Source organism: Microtus oregoni, unplaced genomic scaffold (assembly GCF_018167655.1).
Source record: "Microtus oregoni isolate MIOR12 unplaced genomic scaffold, Mior012 000020F_ref0000438, whole genome shotgun sequence".
NCBI lineage: Eukaryota > Metazoa > Chordata > Mammalia > Rodentia > Cricetidae > Microtus > Microtus oregoni.
Window position 1 is genome coordinate 6,418,547 of NW_024543079.1, and position 10,317 is coordinate 6,428,863.

A 10,317-nucleotide genomic window follows, 5' to 3' on the forward strand; every position below is an offset into this window, starting at 1 on the left:
ATGGCCAGGCCGGGACTGGACTTGGGACTCATTGAGTTAGTGTAGGTTTAGGTACTTGTTTTTTTTTTTTTTTTTAATGTAGCCTTGAAACAAAAGAAAAGCCAAGAATTGCCCTTTGGAATCAAGACTTCAAGCTTGTAAACTGTTGTAGTCATTATGGAAACCAGATGTAGGTTCCTCAAAATACTAAAAATAGACCTACCATATGATCCAGCTACACCGCTCCTGGATATCCACCCCAAGTAAGCTATGTCAGCATTCCACATAGCTATTCAGGTTTATTGATGCCCAGTGTATCATAGCCAAGATATGGATACAGCTTGGGCACTCAGCTATGGATAAAGAAAATATGGCAAGCTGGAGAGATGGTTCAGCGGGGAAGAGCACTGGTTGCTCTTGCAGAGGACCCATGTTCAAATCCCAGTACCCACATGGCAGCTCACACCTGTCTGTAACTCCAGTTCCAGGGCTCGGCATCTCACATAGACACACATGCAGGTAAAACACCAGTGAACATAAAAATAAATTTACAAAAAGAAGAAAAAGAGCCGGGCGGTGGTGGCGCACACCTTTAATCCCAGCACTGGGGAAGCAGAGGCCAGCCTGGTCTACAAAGCGAGTTCCAGGACTGGTCCAAAGTTCATAAATACACCATAGAATTGTATTCAGCTGTAAAGAATAATGAAAAGATGACCTTGAACTGTGGATCCTCTCACCTCTTGAATGCTGGAATTACAGGCATGGGCCGTCCTATCTTATTAGATACCGGATCTCAAAACCAGCGCTCTGCGCACGCTAGGGTAAGCACTGACTACATCCCCAGCGCTGGCTTCCCCCAGCCCTGCATAAACTCGGTGTAGCTGTGTGTGTTTGTGACCCCAATACCAGGGAAGTTTGAGATAGGAGGCCAAGAAGGCCCAGGCCACCCTCAGCTACAAGCCAAGTTCAAGGACAGCCTGGGCTACATGAAGCTTTGTCTCAAACAAATAAAAAATCCAAAAGGCAAAACAAAACCACCCCCTCCCCAAATGAAATATCATTTGTAGAAAAATGGGTGCAATTGGAGACCATCATGGTAAGTGAGATAAGCCAGACTCGAAAAGGCAAACACCACATGCTTTTTAAAAAATGTGGAACACGCCGGGCAGTGGTGGTGCGCGCCTTTAATCCCAGCACTCGGGAGGCAGAGGCAGGCGGATTTCTGTGAGTTCGAGGCCAGCCTGGTCTACAAGAGCTAGTTCCAGGACAGGAACCAAAAGCTAAGGAGAAACCCTGTCTCGAAAAAAAAAAAGATGTGGAACACACACTTAAAAATACAATGCATAATTAGCATGCTCTCTGATATGGGAGGCGAAAGAAGTGGGAGGAAGGGGGAATAAGAGAAGGCAATGGGAGTGGCTGGAGAGATGGCGCAGTGGTTCAGAGCACTGGCTCCCAGCACCCACATGGCAACTCACTACCATCTTACTCCAGTTCTAGGGGATCTGAGTCCTTTTTTTGGACTCTGTGGACACCAGGTACATGTGGTACACAGACACATGCACAGGCTAAACACCCATAGACATAAAAATAATTACTTAACTATTAATTAAACAAGTAAGAAGAAAGAAAATATCACTCCCTTTTCTAGACTGAACTACAGTGTGTGTGTGTGTGTGTGCATACACACATATGACCTGAAAGTAGGAGGATTATTAGGGTGGGGAGGAAGGAGATGGAGAAGTAGGGACAAGGAGGACAAGGAGGGCAGTGGGGGCTTGAACAAAGTTTTCATATATATATATATATATATATATATATATATATATGAAACAGCATAGTGAAATTAACTAATTTGTTAATTTAACAAACTACACATTTTTCAGAGAAAGCTTGGATTCGGGTAGCCTTTGCAGTCCCTGAGGTGCTATGACAGAATGTGAACACTTGGGGGCACTCCAGCCAATCGCTAGTAGAGAGGTACCAACGCGTTTGAGAATAAAAGAAACTTGAAGGGGCCAACAAGATTTGGCTAACCGGTAAAGGCACTTACCACTCAAGCCTGAGGAGTTCGGCTCAATCTCCGGAGCCTCGTAGTACGAGGAAAGAATCAACTCCTGAAAGTTGTCCTTTGACCCCCCACTCCCAAGTTGTGATAGGCACGCCATCCCCAATAAATAAATGAAAATAAAAACCCTAAACTAAAAGTAATGTCACTATCAACATGATGTTCAGGGACTGGGTTCTTTCCGACAAATCCTGAGCTGTGTTCAGAGGGTAATAGGTCACAAAATCTTCGCTTTTGTTTTGTTGGTTTTTTTTTTTTTTGTTTGTTTGTTTTTGAAACAGAGTCTCGCTGTCTAACTCAGCTGTCCTAGAACTCCCTGTGTAGACCAAACTGGCCTCAAACTCCCAGAAAGTCGCCTGTCTTCGCCTTCTGAGTGCTGGGTAAAGCAATACCCTCCCCCACCTGAACCTTTTCTCATTTTAACTTTGCAAACACCCCGTTCATTAGACACTATTTTTAAAAATTATTTTTAAAATATGTGTATGTGTGTGTGTGTGTAAATGTATGCCGTGTGTGTACCAGTGCTTGTGGGGGGCAGAAGAGAATGTTGGATCTCTTGGAGCTGGAGTTGCAGGTGACTGTGGGTGCTGGGAACAAAATTCTGACCATCTGGAAGAACAGCAGGAGCTCTTAACCGGTGAGCCATCTCCCCAGCAACCCCTCCCCCCAGCTAGCCCTGGTTACAGAGGATTTTATACATAGAGTGCATTGCTCTTCTGATTTTTTAAACTGTTCCTATGGCACAATCCATAGATGCGACACTGCTTAACACTATTAAGTGCACAGCTTCACGAAACCAGTGCACAAGTTGACTCGGGGGAGGTTTGGGGTTCCATGCTTGGACCCATGGGACTGGCTGGTGACTGCTTGGCTTAGCCAGCTCTCTCAGGATGATGACTTGTCTCTGGAGAGCAAAATGTCGTCATTTTGAACTTTGTCCTCTGTGTTTCTCCATATCGAACTGTTGCGATATATAGGTTCCGTTTTAATAAACACAGTATGGGGGCTCTGAAGGGGGCCCCTGGCATCTAAGAAGAAGCTGTGAGTTCTCAGAGGCCCTAACGGACAAGCTCCTGACTGGCTTGTTTAGGGGGAGACCCCATTTCAGGAAATGGGGAGCTAGGGTCCAGCCCTGGCTCCCTCTCTCGGTCCCTCTGACATGACGTGAGTCGCTGGTGTCCCGCACAGAGTGGCCCTCAGTAAATGTCTGCGGGGTGCTAGGGTTTGCCCTTCCTCCTTCACTCGCTGCCACTGCCTGCTCACTGCCCTTCCCCAGGCCTGGGAGGAAGTGAATCGATCAGGTCTCTGTAACGTGTAGTGGTTACAGGTGTTTCTTTGGCAAGGGAAATACTGAGCATGTCAGACCCAACCAGATGGGTAACACATGGTGGTCCTCTGGGAGAGCCGCCAGTGCTCTCAACCTCTGAGCCGTTTCTCCAGTCCAAGCAGTGATTTTGAAGCTGTGGCAGAAGAGTCACCCACGCAGACAGAACAAGAGCTCATGGGTCCTGAGGCTGTGGGCCAGTGTTGCTGAAGTCTGAGGCAAAGAGGACAGTCAGATGGCAGAGTGGGGCCTTTTGTTTTTGTTCTTGTTTGACAAAGGCCCTCACTATGTAGCGCAGGTTGGCCCAGGACTCACTGTGTAGACACAGATTCTGCTGTGTCTGCCTCCTGAGTACAAAGTTTCCAAGTGCGCAGCATCACACAGGGCTCAAAATCGGATGCTCTTCCGTGTGGCCTGATTAGGTGAGGTGGGGCTAAGGTAATTGTGCTTTATATAAACACTGCGGGACGTGGATGCTGGGTTCATCTGGGGTACGGAGGACAGGAGGGGGGCAGGTGTGGGCTCTGGTAGGGAGGACCAGGGCCAGGAGAGGAAAGGTGATGAGAAGAGGTGGTTGTGGATGTTTGGGTTGGTGGAGCTGTGAGCAGAGAGGCCTTTTTAGCCACATGTCCAGCTGACACTTTGCCTGGGTCTGTAGTATTGTCTGAGTGGGTTATCACTGTCATTTGGTGGAGTAGGCCCCGAGGATTTGTATGCTGAAGATCTGAATAGAGGGTCCCCATTTACCCATAAGGCAATGACCACAGTGGCCTGCTACCAGCAGGGAGACTCCTAATTCCTACAGACATCTCCAGCACCCATCAGCACCCAGGAATCACCTTAAGACAGCCTGCCTCGTGCAGTCTCTTTCTGATGGGCAAAATCCAGAACCTCCAGAATCTCATCATTTCTTTGCCATAAAACCCTTTACCCATGAAAGCCTGACATATAAAATGGATAGAAAATTCTAAGTCCAGGGCAGGGATAGGGCTCAGCTGCTGGAGGGCTCGTCTAGCACACACAAGGCCCTGGGTTTGGTCCTTGGCACCCCACAAACATTGTCATTAGCCTCCACTCATTTAGATACCCGGCACACCCCTCATTAGCTTGGCAACGGAAAAATGACTCAAGGGCTGGGGATGTAGCTCAGAGGCAGTGTGCTGGGCCCAGGATGGAGGAGTCTTCCACCCCCAGCACTGTACGGGGTAGGAAGGCAAAGGGCGACTCTAGGGAAGGCCACAAAACAAAAAAGCAAACAACAACACACACACAAAATGGTGGTACTGGCCCAGGCCAGCTGGAGATGAGGAAGTGACACCAAAACAGAAGCTGAAGCCATTGAGGAACGATGCAGCCTCAGCCGGAAGTAAATGCAGGTGTCCAGCATCTCCCTCGCGCTGCTTTTGGTCTCTGTGGATTCTTTGTTTTGCCAAATTTTACCAGAAGTCCAAAGGCCCGACACCTCCTGGGGTGGGAGGAAGGGACTGGAGGAGATCTGACGGTGCTCATGGGGAGGACAGCAGCAGGGCCCAGAAGATGGGCATTTCAACACGGCTTTTTTGTTTGTTTGTTTGCATTTTGTTTTTTGAGACAGGGTTTCTCTGTGTAGCCCTGGGTGTCCTGGAACTCTCTCTGTAGACCAGGCTGGCCTCGATCTCACAGAGATCCGCCTGCTTCTGCTTCCGGAGTGCTGGGATTAAAGGCATGTGCCACCAAGGCCTGGCTTGAACACGTCTTGAAGGATGTGAAGGCACCGTGGTTTGAATACCGTCTCCCAGATCTTGTGTGTTTGACGTGTGATCTCTAACACAGCAGAGTTGATAGGTAGGAACTTTGGGGGAATTGACTGGAGTTGATCTGCTCATGGCTTTATGGGTAATAAGTCATAGCAGAGTGGAGTAGCACCATGAATCTGTCTCACCTTGATGCCCTCCACTGTGTTATGATACAGATCGATGGCTTGTAACACATACCAGTACCATGTTCATGGGCTTCCTGGCGTCCAGAACTGTGAGCTAAGCATACTTCTTTATAGATGGCCATGCCTCTTTATTTTGTCACAGAGACAGTAAACGGATCGAGACACCAGGAAGTAAGTGTTTCGTCACAGGGAAGAGCAGGCAGCATGCTCAGAGTTACAAAAGCACCCGCTAACTGAATTGTTTATTTAATCATGATTGTTTGTTCCATTGATCGACTCTGCTGTGTGTACTTGGTGTAAAGTAAACATGCAACTGGGCAAAAGGGCATCAGATGAAGAGCGGCTCTCCCTCTCACCCCTGATCCCCGCTACCCGCTCCTTCCCAAACGCCCTTCTCTCACCTCTGCTTGTATTCTCCCGCTCCAATGATGGCAGCCTCTGCGTTCCAGGACTTGCCACACATCCTGTGTGTGTACACGATCCTGTCAAGATCCCCATCCTTTTACTACCACAAGAGGAGAAAGGGGGTTATCTCTCTCCTAGCCCCCCCCCCCCCCATCCCACCGCCAGCACTGTGCCACACAGAAAGAGCTGAGGGACCAGAGTGATGTTTCAGCAGTTCATAGCACCGGCTGCTCTTCTGGAGGACTTGGCACCCCCATGGCAGCTCACAACCATCTATCTGTAGCAACGGTGCCAGGGGACCCAACACCCTATTCTGGTTTCTGTGGGTAGCGCAAGCATTTGGTGGAGGTATCTGCAGGCAAAACACCCACAGCATGTTAAGAATAAACACATCTTTAAAAAAAAGTTGTTGAGGGAAGATTTTTGTGGATAAATGAGTCATAAGATGTGGGAATGACAGACCTCCAAGACTGTAGAAATCAGACTTGGTGAGCAGAACCTGGGAAAATCTCAGCAGTGTGCTAAACTGAGAATCTCTGAAGCTGAGGATCTGGGAGTGGGAAAAACTCTAGTCCAGACTTCTTGACTAAGAACCATTAGTGACTTAGAAAGGTCCTCACTGTGTCCTTCAACTGATTTCTTTTGGGCTCAGAGGGTAAAGACACTTGTCATGTAAACCCATTGACCTGAGCTCAGTTCAGGACCCACATGGTGGAGGGAGAAAAATGAACTTGCAAATTGTTCTTCAACATACACATGTGTGCTGTAGTATGCACACACCCACACACGTGCTCACCCTCCCCATACAAATGCATAAATAAATTCAACTTTAAAATCTAAAAATAGTTTTAATATTTATTTATTTTTATCAGCACCAGGGAGGGATTGAACCCAAGATATTGTGCACGCTAGGTAAGCGCTCTACCACTGACTGAGCTAGCTTGCACCTTCTCCACCATTCACATAGAAACTTATCTTTTAAATATTTGTTCTTGCAGTGTGTTTTATATTTATTGAGCACCTAATGTATTTATTAACCAATATTAATTAAGCAAATATTTTGGTCAACATTAATATAAATGTCACGCTCTGCAACGGAGGCACCAAGATTAATTACCATGGTTTAAAGCAACAAGCCCATGTTAGCTCGTGGTTTGGGGATGCTGGACTTCAGGAAGGGCTTAGGCGAGTGGGTTCTGTATTAGGGTCTTCCATGACGGTGCAGGGAAAAGTGTCATTGGACACGTGGTCACTAAGCAGGCTTAATGGGCGGGACCACTCATTTTAATGCAGCTCGTTTCTGCGTCTGCCTATTGGCAGTAAGCCTCGGTGTACCTCCATGAATCCCTGAGTGTCTTCATCATGGCTCCCTCATACCCTAGAGCAGGGGATCCAAGACACAGTACCTCAGAAGCCGCGTTCTACGGCTTCCATGGTCTGCAGCGGTCGTTCAGGGCAGCCCAATCTGTGGGGGATGATTACACAGTGGTATGGATACCAGAGAACGGGGGCTCTTCAAGGGACAACTTGGGACTAGCTAACACAGTAACGCTGAATAAGACTGTCCAAGTTCCCGCTCTTGTGAAGCTAGCACCCTAGGAGGGAAGGGGAGAGGACGACAATAAACCAATAAGCAAATATATAGATGCTTCTGGAAGTTTTCAGGGCAATGAAGAAAATCAAACAAGATGACAAGTTAGAACAGGGCTGAGATGCTAAGATCTCAAGCCAAGTCCAGCCCGCTGCCCGCTTTGCAAATGAAGTTTGCTTGGCATTCAGCCATGCCCATTCCCTTCAGATAGCTTAGGGCCCTTGCCTGCAGTAAGGGTAGACTTAAACCATTACAATGGAGATTGTTGAGCGTGTAGAAGCTCCTACATGTAACTATATTTACAGAAGGCGTCTCCAGGAGACCACAGTGGAGCGGAGACCCAAATGGGTAGGAGGAAGTGGCTGTGTTAAGAGCAGGGGAAAGTGTGTGCCAGGCAAAAGAGACCTCAGGAAAGAGCTGTGAAATGGGGAGCCCTTGGGCATGTAGACACACAGGAAGTAGCCCAGAGGTCTGGGCTGGGAAGACCACAGAGGGACTAAACGTGAGGCGGGAATCCAGGGAAAGATCCGGGTCTGCTTACTGGAGGGGAGGGCTCAGGGCCCCAGTGAGTCTGAGGGGCTTTTTGTTTTGTTTTCTTTTGTCTTTTTGAAACACAGGGGGTTTTTCTGTGTAGCCCTGGCTGTCCTGGAACTCACTCTGTAGACCAGGCTGGCCTTGAACTCACAGAGGGTTTTTTTTTTTTTTTTTTTTTTTTTTTTTATGTGAGGGCAGGCAACACACCATGGCACATTTGTGGAGGTCAGAGACTACTTGTTGCATTTTCCTTCCATCCTGTTAGTGTGGGGGGATCGAACTCAGGATGCCAGGCTCAGTAGCAATCCCCACTCACCCACGGAGCCAGCCCCCAAAACGCCTGAGAGGTCCTTTTGTTTGTTAGCTTCTTTGTCTTGAGACTTGGGCTTGCCCTGTAGCCAAGGCTGTCCCCAACTCACGACCTTCCTGCCTCCTTCGGCTTTCAAGTAGTGGCATGAACACCCATGCCAACTGAGCTTGAGTTTTGTTCCAAGCCTGATAGGAGGCCCTGGAGGGGTTTCGGTAGGGAGAAGTGGGGCATGGTGGGACTGATAACTGTGCCTGCTCTGGTTTAATCCTCCTCAACTGTCCCCTAAGCGCAGCTTTCCCAGAACTGTGTGGTCTTGGCAAGCCCCAGACCAAAACCTTTGATTACACACACACAGGCCTCGGCAAACCCGAGACCAGCATGTCCATTCTTTCTGCTCCTTTTCTAGTCCCCTGTTCTTCCTGCCCTACTTACTCATCTAGATCCAAGAAATCTGAGGGAATGAGATGTAGATTCTAGAACTCTTCCTGTCACTGTGAAGTCTGACAACCTCCCTGAGTCTCCCTTGCCTCAGAGGGACAATAAGGGCATAGTTCAGTCACATCCGCCAGTCCAAGAACGTGTCTCAGGCACACACAAAGCCAGCGTCCTGAGAAGGGCATGAAGGCCACTTGGCAGTTTCATTTGAAGCAGGCTTAGCCGGACTGGCGTGAGCGGTGGGACAGGGTGGCTGGTCCACGGGCTATTCTATAAACCCTCCTGGACGGGAATCCTGGACAAGCCAGCTCACACCTTCTTAGAGTGCCTCACACGGCACAGGTGGTAGTAGTCCAGCTGGAACAAGACTTTGAGTGATGAATGACCTGGTAGCTAATGTGCATCAAGTCAGGCCGGGCGCTGAGAGAGCACAGGTTTTGGGTTTGCTGAGATCTTGGCTCGGCTCTGTCATTCATCCGTCCTTTGCCTTGGGTGAGATGGAAGGGGTGGAGTCGAGGGGTCTTGGTTGTAAGAGCAACCAGCATTTTGTGTACCACGTAGAAAGGAAACACCTCCAACCAAATGGCGACATAGTACTTTCTTGTCACTTAAGAGTTTTTATTTTACATTTGTTAAGAGAACGTTTGGAACGAGGTGTGGTTGTGCACAGCTATAACCTAAGCGCTCAAGATGCGAAGACGAGAGGATTTCCAGTTAGAGTCTGGGTGGGGCTGCATAGCCTGTCCTATCCTCACTATCTCCTGAAAGACCTCTTCTCCATTTCATTACATGGGCTATGAGGAGAGAGGTCGGAGGATAACCTGCCAAAGTTGATTCTCTTCCCGACCATGCAGGCCTCTCAGGGGTTGAGCACATGTTGCTGGCCCTGATAGCAAACATGTTCAGCCAGAGTGCTGGCTAGTCATCAGAGAGGAGGGAGCCTCAGTTGAGAAGATGCCTCCATAAGATCAGGCTACATACAGAGCCAGGCAGTGGTGGTGCACATCTTTCATCCCATGGAAGTAGAGGCAGGCAGATCTCTGTGAGTTCAAGGCCAGTCAGGTCTAACAGCCAGAACTGTTACACAGGAAATCCTGTCTCAAAAACCCAAATAATAATAATAATAATAATAATAATAATAATAATAATAATAATAAATAAAAGATTGGACTACAGGTAGGCCTTAGGGCATTTTCTTAGTGACTGTGGGAGAGTTCAGCCCATTGTGGGCGGAGTCACTTCTGGACAGGTGGTCCTGGGCTCTGTAAGAAAGAGAGCAAGCTATGGGGAGCAAGCCAGTAAGAAGCCCCTTTCCATGGCTTCTGCATCAGCTCCTGCCTCCAGATTCCCGCCCAGTTTGGGTTCCTGCCTTGGCTTCCCTCAACGGAGTCTGAGTGGGGTATGTAAGCTAAATAAACCCTTTCCTCCCCAAGCTGCTTCTGGTCATGATGTTCCGTCGTCACATGGGCCCCCAATACTCTTAAAGATGAGATTTTTAGATCTTTGGGTTGCTGTTGTTGTTTGTTTTGTTTCCTTTGTCTGTGTGGTCTGGAGACTGAACCAGAGCCTTGCACAGGCTGGGCACACATGTGGCGACACTGCCAGCCATTTTATAGGTGTGTTTGTCTTTTTCTTTCTTCCTTTCTTTTTTTTTTTTTTTTTTTTTTTTGGTTTTTCGAGACAGGGTTTCTCTGTGGCTTTGGAGCCTGTCCTGGAACTAGCTCTGTAGACCAGGCTGGCCTCGAACTCA